Source organism: Bufo gargarizans, chromosome 3 (genome assembly GCF_014858855.1).
Source record: "Bufo gargarizans isolate SCDJY-AF-19 chromosome 3, ASM1485885v1, whole genome shotgun sequence".
In the NCBI taxonomy this organism is placed as follows: domain Eukaryota; kingdom Metazoa; phylum Chordata; class Amphibia; order Anura; family Bufonidae; genus Bufo; species Bufo gargarizans.
The window spans coordinates 191,202-216,659 of NC_058082.1; the positions used below are offsets into that span (position 1 = coordinate 191,202).

The 25,458-nt window shown below is 46.1% G+C and overlaps 1 protein-coding gene across 1 annotated transcript in view; it reads left to right on the forward strand.

Moving 5' to 3' along the window:
* Window positions 1–4,255: 4,255 nt before the first annotated feature.
* Window positions 4,256–25,458, forward strand: part of LOC122932707 (tyrosinase-like) — a 105,830-nt gene continuing 84,627 nt past the window's right edge. The window contains exon 1 of the mRNA XM_044287283.1: window positions 4,256–4,396. The gene's annotated coding sequence lies outside the window, so the exon portion shown is untranslated. The remainder of the gene's footprint in view (window positions 4,397–25,458) is intronic.

Sequence of the window (25,458 nt, forward strand, 5' to 3'; positions counted from 1 at the left end):
GACTTAAACCTCAAGGGATACATCTTCAAACCGCCCTCTTCTTGCATGCGCTGTGGGATTGGTACCTGCTACTGTTTCTCTGTTGGTGGAAATTCCTCTGCCAGCGCCTGCAACAGCAGAATGCAGCATATCTCGCAGCAAGGCCTGGAAATGCTGCATTCTGTCAGCCCTCTGTGATGCTGGTAACATGTCCACCATTTTGTGTTTGTACCGGGGGTCTAAGTACGTTGCCACCCAGTACTAGTCCTTGCTCTTTATGCTTTTTATACGGGGTCCCTCTTCAAAGACTGGAGCATGAAGACCCCCATTTGCACTAAATTAGAAGCGGTGGAGCGGCCTGGCTCCTGCTCATTGCCCAGGAGAATGTCTTCCTTGGTCTCCTCCCCATCCATGGGCAAGCCTGTTCTTCTTGATCCTCCTCTGATTCCTCTTCAGACTCCTGCTGACGTGTCTCAGATGGAGTAGCCCCCCTGGACCGCAATGTTCGGTAAGACCCGGTGTTTACGACATCTTCTGTACACCAGGTCTGCCTCAGAATCTTTGTATTGCAATATCTTTTCGGGTATTCACCCCAGAGATTTCATCTTCCCGCCATCCACTTCGTCCTAATGTCCCGCACACGTGCAAATTAAACATGGCGGAGGTATCGGCAGGATGGCGGGAGTTATCTGATTGCTCTTTGTTACTGAGCTGAGATCTTTTTGACTTTGATACTGAGAAAGCACGTGGACCAAATATGGATTAGGCCACGTATTTCTTTGATGTATATCGCAAAATAGGGGTTTCATGTGTGACCTCTGCTGGAGAGGATGCGAGCCTTCTCCTGACCCCTCTGATTCTGGTCTGTGTAAGGTTTGTGTCTGATCCTGGAGCTTTCTTCGGGTTTTATAAGGGACTCTGTGAAGTGGTTCCATCTTACTCATTTTATGGCTATTCTTGACCTAGCTTTGAGCAGGGGTCATAGATGAGGCAATGATCAGTACTGGAATATGAAGGGAGCCTACTCCTAAAAATAATTTTGATATCTGTATACCTCTATCACCACACCTCCCTTTAATACTGAGGCACAGTAATTCTACATATAAACGAACAGATTAATTGGGATGGTGTCAGCAGTAAAATGGAGATATATTAGACTGCACTTTAATACTGAGGCACAGTAATTCTATATATTAATTAACAGATTAACTGGGATTGTGTCAGCAGGTGAACAAGATGCACATGGCGATTACACTCAATCTGCACTGTCCCTGCATTCTCTCTATGCTCCCCCAACAATGTCCCTGCACTCTCCCTGCACTGTCCCTGCACTCTCCCTGCACTGTCCCTGCACTGTCCCTGCACTGTCCCTGCACTCTCCCTGCACTGTCCCTGCACTGTCCCTGCACTCTCCCTGCACTGTCCCTGCAGTCTCTTTATGCTCCCCCTGCACTGTCCCTGCACTGTCCCTGCACTGTCCCTGCACTGTCCCTGCACTGTCCCTGCACTCTCCCTGCACTGTCCCTGCAGTCTCTTTATGCTCCCCCAACACTGTCCCTGCACTGTCCCTGCACTGTCCCTGCACTGTCCCTGCACTCTCCCTGCACTGTCCCTGCACTCTCCCTGCACTGTCCCTGCAGTCTCTTTATGCTCCCCCAACACTGTCCCTGCACTGTCCCTGCACTGTCCCTGCACTCTCCCTGCACTGTCCCTGCACTGTCCCTGCACTGTCCCTGCACTCTCCCTGCACTCTCCCTCTCCAATATTTAACAATGAATAGCTTTCTGTAACGCTGTCCCTAGTGTATTAGCACTTGTTACCTCTCTCCTTATGCTCAGCTCACTGTGAAATGATGAGGCTTTTAAAGGGCTGTGACATCACAGGGGACGGCTATCTGCAGATTTGCTGGCTGCACGGTATTATGGGTCATATTGCATTCCCGGGCTTCTTACTTTCACTTCGTAACACATGCAGCAACCATTTTAGAAAAAATCCAATTCATTACAACGAAGCACGAGAAAATTCAGCTTTGTGGCCAATGGAATTTTTCCAAACTTCAGATCGAATTCCGCTTCAAATGTTTTGATTCGCTCAACACTAGTCATGATCAATTCTTTATTCATGTCTCTTGGTTGGTTCTTCACTTGTGTCTCTTGGTAAGTCCTTCACTGATGTCTCTTAGTTAGTCCTTCACTGATGTATCTTGGTTAGTCCTTCACTGATGTATCTTGGTTAGTTCTTTGCTCATGTCTCTTGGTTATCCTTCACTGGTGTCTCTTGGTTAGGCCTCATGCACACGACTGCATGCATTTTGCGGTCCGCAAAAAAACGGATCTGCAAAAAATATGGATGTGTAACAGGGTGCCGAAGGCGCACTCAGTCTCCCATCAGCCGCAGACCTGCTGCTTAGCTTTGGGAGCGAGGATCTGTGTTTGACCTCGTTCCCAGGGAGACTCCCTGCTCCTAGGTCTGCCTTAAGCGCCGAGCTGATCACTCGGTGCTCGACTGGTTGGTCTGTCGGTCATGTGATGCTGGCCCACGTCACATGACCCTCACTCCCCACTATAAATACAGGCAGCCTGCTGGCTACAGGTTGCCTGTTAATTCTAGGTTCCTGGCATTTTGTTGGACTACTGAATACTCGCCTGATCCTGTTCCCTGACGATCCTCGGCCTGCTCCTCCTCTACTGCGCGTCTCTCCTGATATTCTGACCCCGGCTTCCACCTGACGATTCTTTGCAGACTCCTGTTGTACTTCGTTTCTATCCTGGTATTTGACCTCGGCTTTTCCTGACTATTGTCTGCTCATTCCTTAGTACTGCGTAGCTCTCTAGGTATTGACCCGGTCCGTTCACGTTCCGTTATTTGTCTTGTCTGTCTTCCCAGCACGTATCCTAAGTTAGGGACGGCCGTCTAGTTGTCCTCTGTCATTAGGACTTGCAACATGTAGAAAAAGAGTAGCATCCCTCTGCGCAACGAACCAACCAAAGGCGGATGATGAATCTTCAGGAATTTTTATTGCAATCACACAACGCGTTTTGGGGAAAGGGTCCCCTTCATCAGGTGAAGAATATTGCATTAGGACTTGCGAGGCAAGTAGGCAGGGCCAGGGGTGAGGGTGGAGAACAGTGGTCACTATCCTCCCCCCTGTGTGTAGTGTACAGGATGACGTCTCTTGGTTAGTCCTTCGCTCGTGTCTCTTGGCTAGTCCTTCACTGGTATCTTTGGATTAGTCCCTCACTAATGTCTCTTGGTTAGTGCTTCACTGGTATCTCTTGGTTAGTCCTTCGTTCCTGTCTCTTGGTTAGTGCTTCACTGGTATCTCTTGGTTAGTCCTTCGTTCCTGTCTCTTGGTTAGTCCCTCACTGGGGTCGGTTGGTTAGTCCTTCACTGGCATCTCTTCTTTAGTACTCCGCTTGTGAATCTTGGTTAGCTCTTCACTCTTGTCTCTTGGTTAGTTCTTTCTTCTTGTCTCTTAATTAGTCCTTCATTTGCGTCTCCAGTTAAGTTCTTCACTTGTTTACCTTTGCAACTCCTTATCTGTTGTGTTTTGGACTCTTCACTCTTGTATGTTTATATTTCCTTCACTTTAGCACCCGGGTCACTACTTTATTCTTGTGACTTGCCGATTCCGGTTGGGGCAGTGACTTTGTCAAAGAATATAAATTAAACAATGACTGTGGTATGTTTTTACACAGAATCCATTTGTCTTTTCATAGGGTGTGGAATATGAAGTAGTAATACATGGTATATTATTTTTCACTACGCTCTCCCACACCGCAGGGATGTGCTTACAATATATACAGTCTATGAAGTTTCAAATAAGCCCAGTTGGTAAAGGTGGTCACATTCATAAGACATTATAGCTGTCTGAAGACATGAATTTCATGACTGCAATTACTGGAAGATCAGCAGCAGCATAAGGGCGTATGCTTTAATGAGAAAACGGAGAACAAGAGGTCTGTATACTGTTCATGTGCTGGGGCCCAGCAGGTAACAATAGTTAATGTCATTTTTTTTATTTCAGATTACATGTTATAACTACATTTACTGGGGGAGACATTCGCGGGTGCTCAGTGTGTCCACCCTTGTCATGATTATCTGATGTATAGTAAATCAACTCTTTCTATATAATAATTGGGCAGCCCTGCACTGTGTCCAGGATGTTGGCACCCAAGACTCTTCACCCAGGAAATTCGAGGAGGCCACTGCACACAACCAGGATGTCACACAATCAGTCAATCTTCCGCTTGGCACAGATTAATCTGAGTCGTGTTGTGTTCTGACTGTAGGAAGCTGAAGACTTCATTTGCATCTTAGATCTTCCTGAAGCTTCTTCTCTAGGTACATAAATATTCACAATCTCTTCCATCTGCACCCACAGACAGAGCGACCCAAAGACACCACAGCCTACAAGGTACAGTATATTCTTCTGTAGATGATGTGTGGTGGGGCAGAAGGTCAGGGTTATAGACATCACAGCCTATAAGATACAGTATATTCTTCTGTAGATGATGTGTGGTGGGGCAGAAGATTATGGTTAGAGACATTACAGCCTATAAGGTACAGTATATTCTACTGTAGATGGTGTGTAATGGGGCAGAAGGTCAGGGTTATAGACATCACAGCCTATAAGATACAGTATATTCTTCTGTAGATGATGTGTGGTGGTGCAGAAGGTCAGGGTTATAGACATCACAGCCTATAAGATACAGTATATTCTTCTGTAGATGATGTGTGGTGGGGCAGAAGGTCAGGGTTATAGACATCACAGCCTATAAGATACAGTATATTCTTCTGTAGATAATGTGTGGTGGGGCAGAAGGTCAGGGTTAGAGACATCACAGCCTATAAGATACAGTATATTCTTCTGTAGATGATGTGTGGTGGGGCAGAAGGTCAGGGTTAGAGACATCACAGCCTATAAGATACAGTATATTCTTCTGTAGATGGTGTGTGGTGGTGCAGAAGGTCAGGGTTATAGACATCACAGCCTATAAGATACAGTATATTCTTCTGTAGATGGTGTGTGGTGGGGCAGAAGGTCAGGGTTAGAGACATCACAGCCTATAAGATACAGTATATTCTTCTGTAGATGGTGTGTGGTGGTGCAGAAGGTCAGGGTTATAGACATCACAGCCTATAAGATACAGTATATTCTTCTGTAGATGGTGTGTGGTGGGGCAGAAGGTCAGGGTTAGAGACATCACAGCCTATAAGATACAGTATATTCTTCTGTAGATGGTGTGTAATGGGGCAGAAGATTAGGGTTATAGACATCACAGCCTATAAGGTACAGTATATTCTTCTGTAGATGGTGTGTGGTGGGGCAGAAGGTCAGGGTTATAGACATCACAGCCTATAAGGTACAGTATATTCTTCTGTAGATGATGTGTGGTGGGGCAGAAGGTCAGGGTTAGAGACATCACAGCCTATAAGATACAGTATATTCTTCTGTAGATGGTGTGTAATGGGGCAGAAGATTAGGGTTATAGACATCACAGCCTATAAGGTACAGTATATTCTTCTGTAGATGATGTGTGGTGGGGCAGAAGGTCAGGGTTAGAGACATCACAGCCTATAAGATACAGTATATTCTTCTGTAGATGGTGTGTGGTGGTGCAGAAGGTCAGGGTTATAGACATCACAGCCTATAAGATACAGTATATTCTTCTGTAGATGGTGTGTGGTGGGGCAGAAGGTCAGGGTTAGAGACATCACAGCCTATAAGATACAGTATATTCTTCTGTAGATGGTGTGTGGTGGTGCAGAAGGTCAGGGTTATAGACATCACAGCCTATAAGATACAGTATATTCTTCTGTAGATGGTGTGTGGTGGGGCAGAAGGTCAGGGTTAGAGACATCACAGCCTATAAGATACAGTATATTCTTCTGTAGATGGTGTGTAATGGGGCAGAAGATTAGGGTTATAGACATCACAGCCTATAAGGTACAGTATATTCTTCTGTAGATGGTGTGTGGTGGGGCAGAAGGTCAGGGTTATAGACATCACAGCCTATAAGGTACAGTATATTCTTCTGTAGATGATGTGTGGTGGGGCAGAAGGTCAGGGTTAGAGACATCACAGCCTATAAGATACAGTATATTCTTCTGTAGATGGTGTGTAATGGGGCAGAAGATTAGGGTTATAGACATCACAGCCTATAAGGTACAGTATATTCTTCTGTAGATGATGTGTGGTGGGGCAGAAGGTCAGGGTTAGAGACATCACAGCCTATAAGATACAGTATATTCTTCTGTAGATGATGTGTAATGGGGCAGAAGATTAGGGTTATAGACATCACAGCCTATAAGGTACAGTATATTCTTCTGTAGATGGTGTGTGGTGGGGCAGAAGGTCAGGGTTATAGACATCACAACCTATAAGGTACAGTATATTCTTCTGTAGATGGTGTGTGGTGGGGCAGAAGGTCAGGGTTATAGACATCACAACCTATAAGGTACAGTATACTCTTCTGTAGATGGTGTGTGGTGGGGCAGAAGGTCAGGGTTATAGACATCACAGCCTATAAGATACAGTATATTCTTCTGTAGATGGTGTGTGGTTGTGCAGAAGGTCAGGGTTAGAGACATCACAGCCTATAAGATACAGTATATTCTTCTGTAGATGATGTGTGGTGGGGCAGAAGGTCAGGGTTAGAGACATCACAGCCAATAAGATACAGTATATTCTTCTGTAGATGATGTGTGGTGGGGCAGAAGGTCAGGGTTAGAGACATCACAGCCTACAAGGTACAGTATATTCTTCTGTAGTTGATGTGTGGTGGGGCAGAAGGTCAGGGTTAGAGACATCACAGCCTATAAGGTACAGTATATTCTTCTGTAGATGATGTATGGTGGGGCAGAAGGTCAGGGTTAGAGACATCACAGCCTATAAGGTACATTATATTCTTCTGTAGATGGTGTGTGGTGGGGCAGAAGGTCAGGGTTATAGACATCACAGCCTATAAGATACATTATATTCTTCTGTAGATGGTGTGTGGTGGGGCAGAAGGTCAGGGTTATAGACATCACAGCCTATAAGGTACAGTATATTCTTCTGTAGATGATGTGTGGTGGGGCAGAAGGTCAGGGTTAGAGACATCACAGCCTATAAGATACAATATATTCTTCTGTAGATGGTGTGTGGTGGGGCAGAAGATTAGGGTTATAGACATCACAGCCTATAAGATACAGTATATTCTTCTGTAGATGGTGTGTGGTGGGGCAGAAGGTCAGGGTTATAGACATCACAGCCTATAAGATACAGTATATTCTTCTGTAGATGATGTGTGGTGGTGCAGAAGGTCAGGGTTTGAGACCTCACAGCCTATAAGATACAGTATATTCTTCTGTAGATGGTGTGTAATGGGGCAGAAGGTCAGGGTTATAGACATCACAGCCTATAAGATACAGTATATTCTTCTGTAGATGATGTGTGGTGGGGCAGAAGGTCAGGGTTATAGACATCACAGCATATAAGATACAGTATATTCTTCTGTAGATGATGTGTGGTGGGGCAGAAGATCAGGGTTTGAGACATCACAGCCTATAAGATACAGTATATTCTTCTATAGATGATGTGTGGTGGGGCAGAAGGTCAGGGTTAGAGACATTACAGCCTATAAGATACAGTATATTCTTCTGTAGATGGTGTGTGGTGGGGCAGAAGGTCAGGGTTATAGACATCACAGCCTATAAGATACAGTATATTCTTCTGTAGATGGTGTGTGGTGGGGCAGAAGGTCAGGGTTATAGACATCACAGCCTATAAGATACAGTATATTCTTCTGTAGATGGTGTGTGGTGGGGCAGAAGGTCAGGGTTAGAGACATCACAGCCTATAAGATACAGTATATTCTTCTGTAGATGGTGTGTGGTGGTGCAGAAGGTCAGGGTTATAGACATCACAGCCTATAAGATACAGTATATTCTTCTGTAGATGGTGTGTGGTGGGGCAGAAGGTCAGGGTTAGAGACATCACAGCCTATAAGATACAGTATATTCTTCTGTAGATGGTGTGTAATGGGGCAGAAGATTAGGGTTATAGACATCACAGCCTATAAGGTACAGTATATTCTTCTGTAGATGGTGTGTGGTGGGGCAGAAGGTCAGGGTTATAGACATCACAGCCTATAAGGTACAGTATATTCTTCTGTAGATGATGTGTGGTGGGGCAGAAGGTCAGGGTTAGAGACATCACAGCCTATAAGATACAGTATATTCTTCTGTAGATGGTGTGTAATGGGGCAGAAGATTAGGGTTATAGACATCACAGCCTATAAGGTACAGTATATTCTTCTGTAGATGATGTGTGGTGGGGCAGAAGGTCAGGGTTAGAGACATCACAGCCTATAAGATACAGTATATTCTTCTGTAGATGATGTGTAATGGGGCAGAAGATTAGGGTTATAGACATCACAGCCTATAAGGTACAGTATATTCTTCTGTAGATGGTGTGTGGTGGGGCAGAAGGTCAGGGTTATAGACATCACAACCTATAAGGTACAGTATATTCTTCTGTAGATGGTGTGTGGTGGGGCAGAAGGTCAGGGTTATAGACATCACAGCCTATAAGGTACAGTATATTCTTCTGTAGATGATGTGTGGTTGTGCAGAAGGTCAGGGTTAGAGACATCACAGCCTATAAGATACAGTATATTCTTCTGTAGATGATGTGTGGTGGGGCAGAAGGTCAGGGTTAGAGACATCACAGCCTATAAGATACAGTATATTCTTCTGTAGATGATGTGTGGTGGGGCAGAAGGTCAGGGTTAGAGACATCACAGCCTACAAGGTACAGTATATTCTTCTGTAGTTGATGTGTGGTGGGGCAGAAGGTCAGGGTTAGAGACATCACAGCCTATAAGGTACAGTATATTCTTCTGTAGATGATGTATGGTGGGGCAGAAGGTCAGGGTTAGAGACATCACAGCCTATAAGGTACATATATTCTTCTGTAGATGGTGTGTGGTGGGGCAGAAGGTCAGGGTTATAGACATCACAGCCTATAAGATACATTATATTCTTCTGTAGATGGTGTGTGGTGGGGCAGAAGGTCAGGGTTATAGACATCACAGCCTATAAGGTACAGTATATTTTTTGTATGGTGGGGCAGAAGGTCAGGGTTAGAGACATCACAGCCTATAAGATACAGTATATTCTTCTGTAGATGGTGTGTGGTGGGGCAGAAGATTAGGGTTATAGACATCACAGCCTATAAGATACAGTATATTCTTCTGTAGATGTGTGTGGTGGGGCAGAAGGTCAGGGTTATAGACATCACAGCCTATAAGATACAGTATATTCTTCTGTAGATGATGTGTGGTGGTGCAGAAGGTCAGGGTTGAGACCTCACAGCCTATAAGATACAGTATATTCTTCTGTAGATGGTGTGTAATGGGGCAGAAGGTCAGGGTTATAGACATCACAGCCTATAAGATACAGTATATTCTTCTGTAGATGATGTGTGGTGGGGCAGAAGGTCAGGGTTATAGACATCACAGCATATAAGATACAGTATATTCTTCTGTAGATGATGTGTGGTGGGGCAGAAGATCAGGGTTTGAGACATCACAGCCTATAAGATACAGTATATTCTTCTATAGATGATGTGTGGTGGGGCAGAAGGTCAGGGTTAGAGACATTACAGCCTATAAGATACAGTATATTCTTCTGTAGATGGTGTGTGGTGGGGCAGAAGGTCAGGGTTATAGACATCACAGCCTATAAGATACAGTATATTCTTCTGTAGATGGTGTGTGGTGGGGCAGAAGGTCAGGGTTATAGACATCACAGCCTATAAGATACAGTATATTCTTCTGTAGATGATGTGTGGTGGTGCAGAAGGTCAGGGTTTGAGACCTCACAGCCTATAAGATACAGTATATTCTTCTGTAGATGGTGTGTAATGGGGCAGAAGGTCAGGGTTATAGACATCACAGCCTATAAGATACAGTATATTCTTCTGTAGATGATGTGTGGTGGGGCAGAAGGTCAGGGTTATAGACATCACAGCATATAAGATACAGTATATTCTTCTGTAGATGATGTGTGGTGGGGCAGAAGATCAGGGTTTGAGACATCACAGCCTATAAGATACAGTATATTCTTCTATAGATGATGTGTGGTGGGGCAGAAGGTCAGGGTTAGAGACATTACAGCCTATAAGATACAGTATATTCTTCTGTAGATGGTGTGTGGTGGGGCAGAAGGTCAGGGTTATAGACATCACAGCCTATAAGATACAGTATATTCTTCTGTAGATGATGTGTGGTGGGGCAGAAGATTAGGGTTATAGACATCACAGCCTATAAGATACAGTATATTCTTCTATAGATTATGTGTGGTGGGGCAGAAGGTCAGGGTTATAGACATCACAGCCTATAAGATACAGTATATTCTTCTGTAGATAATGTGTGGTGGGGCAGAAGGTCAGGGTTATAGACATCACAGCCTATAAGATACAGTATATTCTACTCTAGATGATGTGTGGTTGTGCAGAAGGTCAGGGTTATAGACATCACAGCCTATAAGATACAGTATATTCTTCTGTAGATGGTGTGTGGTGGGGCAGAAGGTCAGGGTTATAAACATCACAGCCTATAAGGTACATTATATTCTTCTGTAGATGGTGTGTGGTGGGGCAGAAGGTCAGGGTTATAAACATCACAGCCTATAAGATACAGTATATTCTTCTGTAGATGATGTGTGGTGGGGCAGAAGGTCAGGGTTATAGACATCACAGCCTATAAGATACAGTATATTCTTCTGTAGATGGTGTGTGGTTGTGCAGAAGGTCAGGGTTTGAGACATCACAGCCTATAAGGTACAGTATATTCTTCTGTAGATGGTGTGTGGTGGGGCAGAAGGTCAGGGTTAGAGACATCACAGCCTATAAGGTACAGTATATTCTTCTGTAGATGATGTGTGGTGGGGCAGAAGGTCAGGGTTATAGACATCACAGCCTATAAGGTACAGTATATTCTTCTGTAGATGATGTGTGGTGGGGCAGAAGGTCAGGGTTAGACATCACAGCCTACAAGGTACAGTATATTCTTCTGTAGATGATGTGTGGTGGGGCAGAAGGTCAGGGTTATAGACATCACAGCCTATAAGGTACAGTATATTCTTCTCTAGATGGTGTGTGGTGGTGCAGAAGGTCAGGGTTTGAGACATTACAGCCTATAAGATACAGTATATTCTTCTGTAGATGGTGTGTAATGGGGCAGAAGGTCAGGGTTAGAGACATCACAGCCTATAAGATACAGTATATTCTTCTGTAGATGTGTGGTGGGGCAGAAGGTCAGGGTTAGACATCACAGCCTATAAGATACAGTATATTCTTCTGTAGATGGTGTGTGGTGGGGCAGAAGGTCAGGGTTATAGACATCACAGCATATAAGATACAGTATATTCTTCTGTAGATGATGTGTGGTGGGGCAGAAGGTCAGGGTTTGAGACATCACAGCCTATAAGATACAGTATATTCTTCTGTAGATGATGTGTAATGGGGCAGAAGGTCAGGGTTAGAGACATTACAGCCTATAAGGTACAGTATATTCTTCTGTAGATGATGTGTGGTGGGGCAGAAGGTCAGGGTTAGAGACATCACAGCCTATAAGATACAGTATATTCTTCTGTAGATGGTGTGTGGTGGGGCAGAAGGTCAGGGTTAGAGACATCACAGCCTATAAGATACAGTATATTCTTCTGTAGATGATGTGTGGTGGGGCAGAAGGTCAGGGTTAGAGACATCACAGCCTATAAGATACAGTATATTCTTCTGTAGATGATGTGTGGTGGGGCAGAAGGTCAGGGTTAGAGACATCACAGCCTATAAGGTACAGTATATTCTTCTGTAGATGATGTGTGGTGGGGCAGAAGGTCAGGGTTAGAGACATCACGGCCTATAAGATACAGTATATTCTTCTGTAGATGGTGTGTGGTGGGGCAGAAGGTCAGGGTTATAGACATCACAGCCTATAAGATACAGTATATTCTTCTGTAGATGATGTGTGGTGGGGCAGAAGGTCAGGGTTAGAGACATTACAGCCTATAAGATACAGTATATTCTTCTGTAGATGGTGTGTGGTGGGGCAGAAGGTCAGGGTTATAGACATCACAGCCTATAAGATACAGTATATTCTTCTGTAGATGATGTGTGGTGGGGCAGAAGGTCAGGGTTATAGACATCACAGCCTATAAGATACAGTATATTCTTCTGTAGATGGTGTGTGGTGGGGCAGAAGGTCAGGGTTATAGACATCACAGCCTATAAGGTACAGTATATTCTACTGTAGATGATGTGTGGTGGTGCAGAAGGTCAGGGTTATAAACATCACAGCCTATAAGGTACAGTATATTCTGTAGATGGTGTGTGGTTGTGCAGAAGGTCAGGGTTTGAGACATCACAGCCTATAAGGTACAGTATATTCTTCTGTAGATGATGTGTGGTGGGGCAGAAGGTCAGGGTTATAAACATCACAGCCTATAAGATACAGTATATTCTTCTGTAGATGGTGTGTGGTTGTGCAGAAGGTCAGGGTTAGAGACATCACAGCCTATAAGATACATTATATTCTTCTATAGATGGTGTGTGGTGGGGCAGAAGGTCAGGGTTATAGACACCACAGCCTACAAGATACAGTATATTCTTCTTTAGATGATGTGTGGTGGGGCAGAAGGTCAGGGTTATAGACATCACAGCCTATAAGATACAGTATATTCTTCTGTAGATGATGTGTGGTGGGGCAGAAGGTCAGGGTTTGAGACATCACAGCCTACAAGATACAGTATATTCTTCTGTAGATGATGTGTGGTGGGGCAGAAGGTCAGGGTTAGAGACATCACAGCCTACAAGGTACATTATATTCTTCTGTAGATGGTGTGTGGTGGGGCAGAAGGTCAGGGTTATAGACATCACAGCCTATAAGATACAGTATATTCTAATCTAGATGATGTGTGGTGGGGCAGAAGGTCAGGGTTAGAGACATCACAGCCTATAAGATACAGTATATTCTTCTGTAGATGATGTGTGGTGGGGCAGAAGGTCAGGGTTAGAGACATCACAGCCTATAAGATACAGTATACTCTTCTGTAGATGATGTGTGGTGGGGCAGAAGGTCAGGGTTATAAACATCACAGCCTATAAGGTACATTATATTCTTCTGTAGATGGTGTGTGGTGGGGCAGAAGGTCAGGGTTATAGACATCACAGCCTATAAGGTACATTATATTCTTCTGTAGATGGTGTGTGGTGGGGCAGAAGGTCAGGGTTATAAACATCACAGCCTATAAGGTACAGTATATTCTTCTGTAGATGATGTGTGGTGGGGCAGAAGGTCAGGGTTACAGACATCATCGCCTATAAGGTACACTATGTTCTTCTCTAGATGGTGTGTGATGGTGCAAAAAGTCAGGGTTAGAGACATCATAGCCTATAAGGTACAGCATATTCTTCTCTAGATGGTGTGTGATGGGGCAGAAGCTCAGGGTTAGAGCCATCACAGCCTATAAGGTACAGTCTGTTCTTCTGTAGATGATGTGTGGTGGGGCAGAAGGTCCGGGTTAGAGACATCACGGCCTATAAGATACAGTATATTCTTCTCTACATGGTGTGTGATGGACCAGAATGTCAGGGTTAGAGACATCACAACCTATAAGGTACACTATATTTTCAGTAGATGGCGTTTAGTGGGGCAGAAAGTCAGGGTAACAGACATCATAGCATATAAGGTACAGTATGTTCTTCTCTAGATGATGTGTGATGGGACAGAAGTTTAGGGTAGAGACATCACCGCCTATAACATACAGTATTTTCTTCTGTAGATGGTGTCTGATGGGGCAGAAAGTCAGGGTTATAGACATCACAGCCTATAAGGTACAGTATATTCTTCTGTAGATGATGTGTGGTGGGGCAGAAGGTCAGGGTTATAGACATCACAGCCTATAAGGTACAGTATATTCTTCTGTAGATGGTGTGTGGTTGTGCAGAAGGTCAGGGTTATAGACATCACAGCCTATAAGATACAGTATATTCTTCTGTAGATGGTGTGTGGTGGGGCAGAAGGTCAGGGTTATAAACATCACAGCCTATAAGGTACATTATATTCTTCTGTAGATGGTGTGTGGTGGGGCAGAAGGTCAGGGTTATAAACATCACAGCCTATAAGATACAGTATATTCTTCTGTAGATGATGTGTGGTGGGGCAGAAGGTCAGGGTTAGAGACATCACAGCCTATAAGATACAGTATATTCTAATCTAGATGATGTGTGGTGGGGCAGAAGGTCAGGGTTATAGACATCACAGCCTATAAGGTACATTATATTCTTCTGTAGATGGTGTGTGGTGGGGCAGAAGGTCAGGGTTATAGACATCACAGCCTATAAGATACAGTATATTCTTCTGAAGATGGTGTGTGGTGGGGCAGAAGGTCAGGGTTATAAACATCACAGCCTATAAGGTACAGTATATTCTTCTGTAGATGATGTGTGGTGGGGCAGAAGGTCAGGGTTACAGACATCATCGCCTATAAGGTACACTATGTTCTTCTCTAGATGGTGTGTGATGGTGCAAAAAGTCAGGGTTAGAGACATCATAGCCTATAAGGTACAGCATATTCTTCTCTAGATGGTGTGTGATGGGGCAGAAGCTCAGGGTTAGAGCCATCACAGCCTATAAGGTACAGTCTGTTCTTCTGTAGATGATGTGTGGTGGGGCAGAAGGTCCGGGTTAGAGACATCACGGCCTATAAGATACAGTATATTCTTCTCTACATGGTGTGTGATGGACCAGAATGTCAGGGTTAGAGACATCACAACCTATAAGGTACACTATATTTTCAGTAGATGGCGTTTAGTGGGGCAGAAAGTCAGGGTAACAGACATCATAGCATATAAGGTACAGTATGTTCTTCTCTAGATGGTGTGTGATGGTGCAAAAAGTCAGGGTTAGAGACATCATAGCCTATAAGGTACAGCATATTCTTCTCTAGATGGTGTGTGGTTGTGCAGAAGGTCAGGGTTTGAGACATCACAGCCTATAAGGTACAGTCTGTTCTTCTGTAGATGGTGTGTGGTGGGGCAGAAGGTCAGGGTTATAAACATCACAGCCTATAAGGTACATTATATTCTTCTGTAGATGGTGTGTGGTGGGGCAGAAGGTCAGGGTTAGAGACATCACAGCCTACAAGGTACAGTATATTCTTCTGTAGATGATGTGTGGTGGGGCAGAAGGTCAGGGTTATAGACATCACAGCCTACAAGGTACAGTATATTCTACTCTAGATGATGTGTGGTGGGGCAGAAGGTCAGGGTTATAAACATCACAGCCTATAAGATACAGTATATTCTTCTCTACATGGTGTGTGATGGACCAGAATGTCAGGGTTAGAGACATCACAACCTATAAGGTACAATATAGTTTCAGTAGATGGCGTTTAGTGGGGCAGAAAGTCAGGGTAACAGACATCATAGCATATAAGGTACAGTATGTTCTTCTCTAGATGATGTGTGATGGGACAGAAGTTTAGGGTAGAGACATCACCGCCTATAACATACAGTATTTTCTTCTGTAGATGGTGTCTGATGGGGCAGAAAGTCAGGGTTATAGACATCACAGCCTATAAGATAAGGTATGTTCTTCTGTAGATGATGTGTGATGGGGATAAAGTCAGGGTTAGAGACATCATAGCCTATAAGGTACAGTATGTTATTCTGTATCTTGTGGTCTGATGGGGCCAAAATTCAGGGTTAGATACACATTAAAGCCTATAAGGTACAGTATAGTCTTCTCTAGATGGTGTGTGGTGGCGTAGAAAGTCAGGGTTATAGACATCACAGCCTATAAGGCACAGTGTGTTCTTCTGTAGATGATGTGTGATGGGGGATAAAGTCAGGGTTAGAGAAATCACAATTTATAAGCTACAGTATGTTCTTCTGTAGATGATGTGTGAAGGGGCAGAAGGTCAGGGTTAGAGACACCACAACCTAGAAGGTACAGTATGTTCTTCTGTAGATGATGTGTGCTGGGGCAGAAGGTCAGGGTTATAGACATCACAACCTATAAGATACAGTATGTTCTTCTGTAGATGGTGTGTGATGGGGCAGAAAGTCAGGGTTAGATGTTCTTCTCTAGATGTTGTATCATTTACAAAATGTAACAAAGCTACTGGGTGCTGAGACAAGCAGGGGTTACATTGTGTATGAATGTACGAAAGCTGCATCACACAAGAAATTAGAGAATATAGAATAAAGAATGGAGGTAGGCCATAAGAGTTACAAACTACAAAGAGGGAGGAAGACAGACTAGTAGCAATGATGGTGTATACAGAGGTAGTGGAGAGGAGGTAGATGATAAGCGTGTCTGAAAAGATGGTAATAGTGAACAGATGTTGTTAACATGTCTGGAGAGATGGTGGTAGCAGAAAGGTGGTAAGTCCTAGGGTGCAAAATGTAGAGATACAAAAAGAGGATTACGGTACAATTTGAACTCCCTGGTCTTAAAAACGGACCAGGAGTCACAAAGTGAGTACCTAGAGTAGAGGTTATCAGAGGCGCCAGGGGGCGGAGGTGAGTTCTATGTATATAGGAGTTATGCTCGTCTGCAATTATGGAACAAGATAGGCAGCTCAAGTGTTTCAGAGGGATTACCCTTGCCCACGTTTAAAGAGATATAGGCGGTGTAGAGAGGACAAAGAAAGAGAAGCCCTTTACACCCGTGGAGAAAAAGTTTGAAACACGTACCAGGCGCCACATCACTTAGTCATTAGTCGTGATGAGGATACAGATTAGTTCTTATTTGTGTATAAGATATAGAGAAGACCTTCACCGGGGTCTGTTAAGAGATCTCAGAGTTTAGAAAAAACACCTCAGCTCTATAGCGGTGATGTTGGAGATCATAAAATAATGATAATATTAAAATCTAATTCACTCACTTCACAGGGGGGGCAGTCGCCAGGATAAGCTCAAGACACCTGGGACTATCCCCCCCGGCCAGGATCGCATGTAGAGATGTAAATAATTGAACGCCGCCTACACACGTGGCTTCTGGTCAATCATTTTATTAGTGGAACGCATCGCAAATAGAAACATTTAATTTGTTTTATAAAATAATGATTTTAGACTTAAAACAAGGGAACTAGGGACTACTATGGTTCTGTGGATTACAGACTAGATATCTATTAGATGACTCCAGAGGAAGATTTGATTCGATCCATACAAACAGGAAGTGGGAGGTTCCAGAGACCACAAACGAAACACACGTGCAAACCATAAATACTTCACTGGAATAATCCATCCCATTGACTCCCGACTGGTCTCAGAACCTGTTAAAACACTCCTGAAGGTGTGGAACAACCTAATCTTCTTTGGACGTATTATTATAGAAGTATACATCATTTTATTTTAGGCCTTTTCCATGTAGATTCTATGTATTAGCATTTTTTATCTATACCCGTGTTTTGGTTGGACAGCATAGATGTCTTCATCATTATACATATGAATATTTATATATCACCATCTAGTATTTATTATGTTTTATTTTCTGCAAAGGTCCCATTGGGTTTTTCTTTATTTATCATATTGGGGTATGTGTTCATATACTTTGAATAGACTTAATGTATATTATATATCATACATATACATATTTTTATGATTCATTCTATGTACTTAATGAAGAATTTCAGGAAAAGTACTCCTTATATAAAAGGGTTGTGTAGCTGTGTGTGTATACAGTTACGCATACTTAGGCCCCCTGAACACACGGCCGTGTTTCACAGCCGTGTGCGGGCCGTGGAACCGCGGCCTGGATCCCTCCTGAGAGCAGGAGCGCACGGCGTCACTGGTTGCTATGACGCCGTGCGCTCCCTGCTGCCGGCACAGTACAGTAATACACTGGTATAGATCATACCAGTGTATTACTGTATTGTGCCGGCAGCAGGGAGCGCACGGCGTCATAGCAACCAGTGACGCCGTGCGCTCCTGCTCTCAGGAGGGATCCAGGCCGCGGTTCCACGGCCCGCACACGGCTGTGAAACACGGCCGTGTGCAGGGGGCCTTAGACACATTTTTACATATATATGTACTTATACAACAACTGTAGAAATGTTTTATGTCATTTGTCATTTTATATTTTATTCTATTTTAGTTTATATATATATATATATATATATATATATATATATATAATTATATTTTTTTTTTCCTTTTTCTGTTGTAACCAAATTTATTTATTTCTCCTGAAGAAGAGGGCTTCAGACCCTCGAAACGCGTTAAGTCCTAGGGTGCTCATTGTGAAAATCAGAGAAACAGGGAAGCAGGGAGGGCAGATGCACATGTGATCATCATTACCCTCTATGAACAAGCAAATAGGAGAACAAAAACATGTTGTTAAGGTATCCAAAAGGAAGCCAACATTCAGAAACCAGAGTCAATGTCATCTCTAGGCATCGGGCTTGTGAGACTGGGCAGACAGATGGTTCTCGTAAGGATGGTTGCTGTAAGAGTGGCAAGATTATAATCAGGAAGCCAGATTTCCTAGACCAAAGGTGTAGATAAAGGAGAGAAATTAAAGGGCAGAGTCTTAAGGAACACCAACAGAACAAGAGAAGAAGAAGAGTGGAAATGAAACACCAGGACCAGGGGCGTAGCTATAGGGGGTGCAGAGGTAGCAGTCTCTACCGGGCCCAGGAGCCTGAGGGGCCCAAAGACCCTTGTGCCACATAAGAAGACACCGGTAATATAGAAAGTGCATGCTGGTCAAGTTAGACATCTGGCTGGAGGAAAGGGACTAGGTCAAGAATTTGGCATGGGGGGGGTGCCATTTAAATCTTTGACTCAGGCAGCATAAAGGGTATGTGCTTCCTTGCCCCTGGCCGCAAAGCACTTAGGGAAGGGGGGCCCAGGCTGAACTCTTGCACAAGGGCCCATGAGCATTTAGCTACGCCCCTGTGAAACACATAGTTGTAGAGGTGGATGAGATCCCTGACGCCGTTGCATCTGTAATACTGAGAGACAACATGATCAGTACTGAATGGTCCACAGCGTCAGGAACAGAGAACTGGTTTAGGAGGATGGAGTAGAGTCACGTGCTTGCAGCAGCTAGGAGATTGGGACTCGTCTTAGGGCAAATTTAGTGGAGTGGTGGGTTTTAAAGGGGCTGTCTGGGCTTTTAGTATTAGTGACCAATCCTCAGGATAGGTCATCAATATCAGATCGGCAGGGGTGCGATCCCCGGCACCCCCGCTGACCAGCTGTACTGGGAGATGGCGAGTGAAATGTGCACGTTCCGCCTCCCTTCTCCCTTCCTGTCAGTTGCTGTGGTCCCATAGACATACGGCAGATGTGAACAGGAAGGGAGAAGAGATGGCGGCACATGCACACTGTGCACGTCATCTGCCAGTATAGCTGGTCAGTGGCGGTACTAGGGGTCAGACCTCTGCTGATTTGATATTGATGACATTTACAGAGGATAGTTCACCAATACTAAAAGCCCGGACAACCCCTTTAAGATAGAGATAAATAAATCAGTTCTATTTTCAAATAAAGCCAACATTTTGGAGATTCGATTTGGATAAATTGCGCAAAACAATGTGCACCGTTTTCCATACCAAATTACGTAATGGGGAAACAGGGCAGAGAAGATGAAGACAGGATAAGATCAGCCCTGGCAGGACACTAGATACCAACAATGCCCCAGCCTCACAGCCAATCAGTGTAGGGTCCTTCAGGGACAAGACGGCCAGTGTAGGGTCCTGCAGGGACAAGACGGCCAGTGTAGGGTCCTGCAGGGACAAGACGGCCAGTGTAGGGTCCTGCAGGGACAAGACGGCCAGTGTAGGGTCCTGCAGGGACAAGACGGCCAATGTAGGGTCCTGCAGGGACAAGACGGACAGCGTAGGGTCCTGCAGGGACAAGACGGCCAATGTAGGGTCATGCAGGGACAAGACGGACAGCGTATGGTCCTGCAGGGACAAGACGGCCAGTGTAGGGTCCTGCAGGGACAAGACGGCCAATGTAGGGTCCTGCAGGGACAAGACGGACAGCGTAGGGTCCTGCAGGGACAAGACGGCCAGCGTAGGGTCCTGCAGGGACAAGACGGCCAGCGTAGGGTCCTGCAGGGACAAGACGGCCAGCGTAGGGTCCTGCAGGGACAAGACGGCCAATGTAGGGTCCTGCAGGGACAAGACGGACAGCGTAGGGTCCTGCAGGGACAAGACGGCCAGTGTAGGGTCCTGCAGGGACAAGACGGACAGCGTAGGGTCCTGCAGGGACAAGACGGACAGCGTAGGGTCCTGCAGGGACAAGACGGCCAGCGTAGGGTCCTGCAGGGACAAGACGGCCAGTGTAGGGTCCTGCAGGGACAAGACGGCCAACGTAGGGTCCTGCAGGGACAAGACGGACAGCGTAGGGTCCTGCAGGGACAAGACGGACAGCGTAGGGTCCTGCAGGGACAAGACGGCCAGCGTAGGGTCCTGCAGGGACAAGACGGCCAGTGTAGGGTCCTGCAGGGACAAGACGGCCAATGTAGGGTCCTGCAGGGACAAGACGGACAGCGTAGGGTCCTGCAGGGACAAGACGGCCAGCGTAGGGTCCTGCAGGGACAAGACGGCCAGCGTAGGGTCCTGCAGGGACAAGACGGCCAGCGTAGGGTCCTGCAGGGACAAGACGGCCAGCGTAGGGTCCTGCAGGGACAAGACGGCCAGCGTAGGGTCCTGCAGGGACAAGACGGCCAGCGTAGGGTCCTGCAGGGACAAGACGTCCAGCGTAGGGTCCTGCAGGGACAAGACGGCCAGCGTAGGGTCCTGCAGGGACAAGACGGCCAGCGTAGGGTCCTGCAGGGACAAGACGGCCAGCGTAGGGTCCTGCAGGGACAAGACGGCCAGCGTAGGGTCCTGCAGGGACAAGACGGCCAGCGTAGGGTCCTGCAGGGACAAGACGGCCAGCGTAGGGTCCTGCAGGGACAAGACGGCCAGCGTAGGGTCCTGCAGGGACAAGACGGCCAGCGTAGGGTCCTGCAGGGACAAGACGGCAAATGTAGGGTCCTGCAGGGACAAGACGGAAGACGGCCAGTGTAGGGTCCTGCAGGGACAAGACGGCCAGTGTAGGGTCCTGCAGGGACAAGACGGCCAGTGTAGGGTCCTGCAGGGACAAGACGGCCAGTGTAGGGTCCTGCAGGGACAAGACGGCCAGTGTAGGGTCCTGCAGGGATTGGAGGTTGATTGGAATTACTGAGTAGACACACAGGTTTTATCATTGGGGACAGGACGAGGGCAGTTAGTGTACTGTGTGTTGGGATACAGACTCTGCTGCACTGCACATCAGTTTTTAAAGAGACGATACTCATTTTTGAATTACAGGAGCTAGTTAGTAGCCCAATTACTATAAATAAAACAATATACGGGCTGATGATGTCTTAAGCATCATAATTACACTGGATATTGTGCATTTACACATTTTTTTTCAATAACCTGTTGCAAACCTTCTACAGTAAAAAAAAAATGTTCAACTGCGCATTTTTTATACATTCCCTACACAGCCTGTTATCTCCTATCTTGCCCATCAGGTTCAATACCATACTGCTACTACCACTACCCCTACATGGCCACACATCTCCTGCCTTGCCCATCAGGTTCCATACCATACTGCTACTACCACTACCCCTACATGGCCACACATCTCCAGCCTTGCCCATCAGGTTCCATACCGTACTGCTACTACCGCTACCCCTACATGGCCACACATCTCCTGCCTTGCCCATCAGGTTCCATACTGTTCTGCCACTACTACTACCTCTATGCTGCCGCACATCTTCTGCCTTGCGCATCAGGTTCCATGCTGGACTGCTGCTACTACTACTACTACCACTACCCCTAAATGGCCACACATCTCCTGCCTTGCCCATCAGGTGTTCCTGTGATATGTTTTATAAAACTGTATTTCTCTGCCTTTGATAATTATATTCGCCCTTGTGTTCAATAATCATCACCGGCAGAGGGGAGGATTTTGTGTGGGTGTGTTTCTATTGTCCCATTGTGTGTTTAAATGGTGATGTCTGTCTTGTTGTCTCCACATGTGCATTGGCGATCTCCCTTTGTCCTGAGAGATAATTGGATTGCCCTCGGTTGTCTCCGGGACAGAGAGGAGGAAACCATGATGCATTGTGGGGATGTGTTGTATCTGTCCTGTATTTGCAAACAACTGTAATAAAAACCAGGCTGGGTGTGCCAGAAATTCAGACCACTGCTTGACCCGCAACACGGAGCCTTGTCTCGTTATTGGGGGGATTCCCTGTATGCTGTTAGAGACTGATTGCCAGGAGTGTAAGCTGATTGTATGCTTTTCCTGTTCGTCTGCTAGCAGCTATTCGCGAGGTTCCAGTTTGGAGTGCTATTTTGTACCCAGTTCGGGAGTTTGGTGTTCTGCAGTAGCTGTGCCTGTCTCTCAGAAAGGGGCATATCGCCTAAACGGATCTTAACCCCTTGTCTGCTGAAACGGTCCGTTACAGTATCATTGTAATCGTACTGACGCAGAGAATAAAGATATTGTGTTACTTATGCTGAAAAAAGAACGACGTAAAAGTTATAACGTAAAAACACAGTGGCAGCATTGTTGTTTTTCCCATCTCCCTCCCAGTAAGAGTTAATAAAAGTTAATCATAAAGTTATGTCTACCCCAAAATGGCGCAATTAAAAACTACAACTTTTCATGCAAAAAAACAGCCCTCACACAGCTATATAGACGGAAAAATAAAAAAGTTATAAATATTGAAACAAGCCAGGACCATTACACAATATACAGCCCACCACACAGTATACAGCCCACCACACAGTATACAGCCCACCACACAGTATACAGGCCCCCACACAGTATACAGCCCCCCCCCACAGTATACAGCCCACCACACAATATACAGCCCACCACACAGTATACAGCACCCCACTATACAGTAGTTTACAGTATATTAACATAACAGCCCCTGTCACCTTTTTCTGATGTAATCTTTACACAACAAAGTTCCACAGTTAACTTCTGCAACACTCCTGATAGGACCTGTGATGACCTCATAGCCATAATTGCTAGGTTACTGGTCACATGGTGATGATGTCTTTAAGGTCCTAGATCACAACTCATTAAGGTCCTAGAATTAAGATCATTAACACAGTACGATCATGATGCCTGTGTAGCCGACAGCCTGACACCCGGGGCAGTAGCTAGCAGGGCTCAAGAGGCAGCTGCCTTGGGCCCCCCAGGAGCAACTGGGCCCAGGGCAGCTGCCCCTTTTGCCCCTTGGTAAAGACGGCCCTGTGCGCGGTGTGGGGTTTGTCCCCCAAACAGATACGTTTTAAAACTGCCTGCTGTCGTTTCCCCCTGGCTGTGCTGAAGTTGGTGGTGAAGGTGTTACGCTGACCGGATGAAGAGCCGGTAAAGGATGAGGAAGCGGAGTAGGAGGAGGAAGCAACAGGAGGCAAACTGAAGCGCCCTGCAATCCTTGGTGGTGGAAGGACATGCGCCAAACTGCTATCCGCCTCAGGCCCAGCCGCCACTGCATTTACCCAGTGTGCTGTTATGGAGATATAACGGCCCTGACCGTGCTTACTGGTCCACGTATCCGTAGTCAGGTGCACCTTGCCACAGATGGCGTTGCGCATTGCACACCTGATTTTGTCCTCTACTTGGTTGTGCAGGGAAGGGATGGCTCACCTGGAAAAGTAGTGGCGACTGGGCACGACGTACTGTGGGACAGCCACCGCCATAAGGTTTTTAAAACTCTCCGTCTCCACCAGACGGAATGACAGCATTTCAAAGGCCAGTAATTTAGAAATGCTGGCATTCAGGGCCAGGGATCGCGGGTGGGTAGGGGGGTACTTCCTCTTCCTCTCCAGCGTTTGAGAGATGAAGAGCTGAACGCTTCCATGGGACATTGTGGAGATGCTTGGTGACCCAGGTGTTGGTGTTGCTGGCAGATCCTCTGTTTGCGGGGTGGCAGGTGGCACTGTCACTCCAGAGGTCAATGAAGAGGCCGAGACTGCAGCAGAAGAGGAAGCAGGGGGAGCCAGAGACCTTTCTTGTTTTTTGAGGTGTCTACTCCACTGCAGCTCGTGCTTTGCACTTAGATGCCTGGTCATGCAGGTTGTGCTCAGGTTGAGAACGTTTATGCCTTGCTTCAGGCTCTGATTGCACAGCGTGAAAACCACTCGTGTCTTGTCATCAGCCCATTGTCTGAAGAACTGCCAAGCCAGGGAACTCCTTGGAGCTGGCTTTGGTGTGCTCGGTCCCTTGCTGCGGTAGGCAGTAGGAGACGTACTGTCTAGAGGACGGCCGCTCCAGTTTTGCACCCTGCTCCCTCTTCTGCTGTGCTGGTGGCTCTGTGTGACCACCGCCTCTTCCTCCGAACTACATAGTTCACTCACATGACCTTGATTCCATGTGGGGTCGAGGACCTCATTGTCCTCCACATCATCTTCCACCCAGTCTTCACCCCTGCCCTCCTTGTCGGTCTGCACACTGCAGATAGCCCCAGCAGTTGGCACCTGTGTTTCGTCATCAACCGAGATGTGCTGTGGTGGTCCTGGTGGCTACCCGACTGTTTATAGAGAGTAGACAGGGACTGGGGGTCCCCTTTGCCCCCCCCTTTCTAGTTTTCTTATAGGGCACTTACTGGCCCTGGTGCAGAGTTTAAGGGGTTAAGGATTTAGGTAGGGGTTAAATCTAGGTGGCAGGAAGTGGAGGCGGGCAGCAGGAGGGTACTTAGGGGCTGGTCCCGCCTATTCTCTCCCTCTTCATCGGAAGCGCGGTGCCCCTCCCTTCCCTTTTGGTTGTTATATTTGAAGGTTTCAGGTTATTTTATGTTTGGCAGAGTGTTATGCCCTGAAGTGGGGCAGTAGGCATGCTTCGGAAGAATTTTATAAGTCACAGCTGGCGGCAAGTTACTGCGAATGAAAAGTTGTTAATGAAGGGTTTGGCGGAACTGCCCGTTGGGAGTCCAGCGGCTGGAAGATCGCACGGTTTTTATACGGTTGCCGTTTTCTGAATAAAAATATAGCTGTGGCTGACTACCACCCAGCAATAAAGAAGTTAAAAGAAAGTATGTGGTCAGTCTCCTTATTTGGGGGGAACGGTTTGTAAGTGCGGGCCAGTGTGGGTAGGGGGTGCCCCCTTTCCCTCCCTATCCCTTTGTTACTACCAACAGTCTCCCATGTACTCATCTTGAAAGATAAGTGGTTGGGCGTCGGTGCACTCAATCTCTTCCACTTCTGGGGCAGGGCTAGGTGGATGGCCCTGGGAATGCAGCCAGCCAGTAGCGTAGGGGCAACACGTGAGGGGCCAAATAATAACACACAGTTCATCAGTTTACTCACGGTTAGCAGAAGCCTCGCTGGGCTGGCAGCACAGTGTTGAGGTGGACAGCACGAAATCCTCCGGGGCACGCTCTGTGGTAAGGAAGCATCAGCCAAGATGGAGGTCGAGGTGCCCTT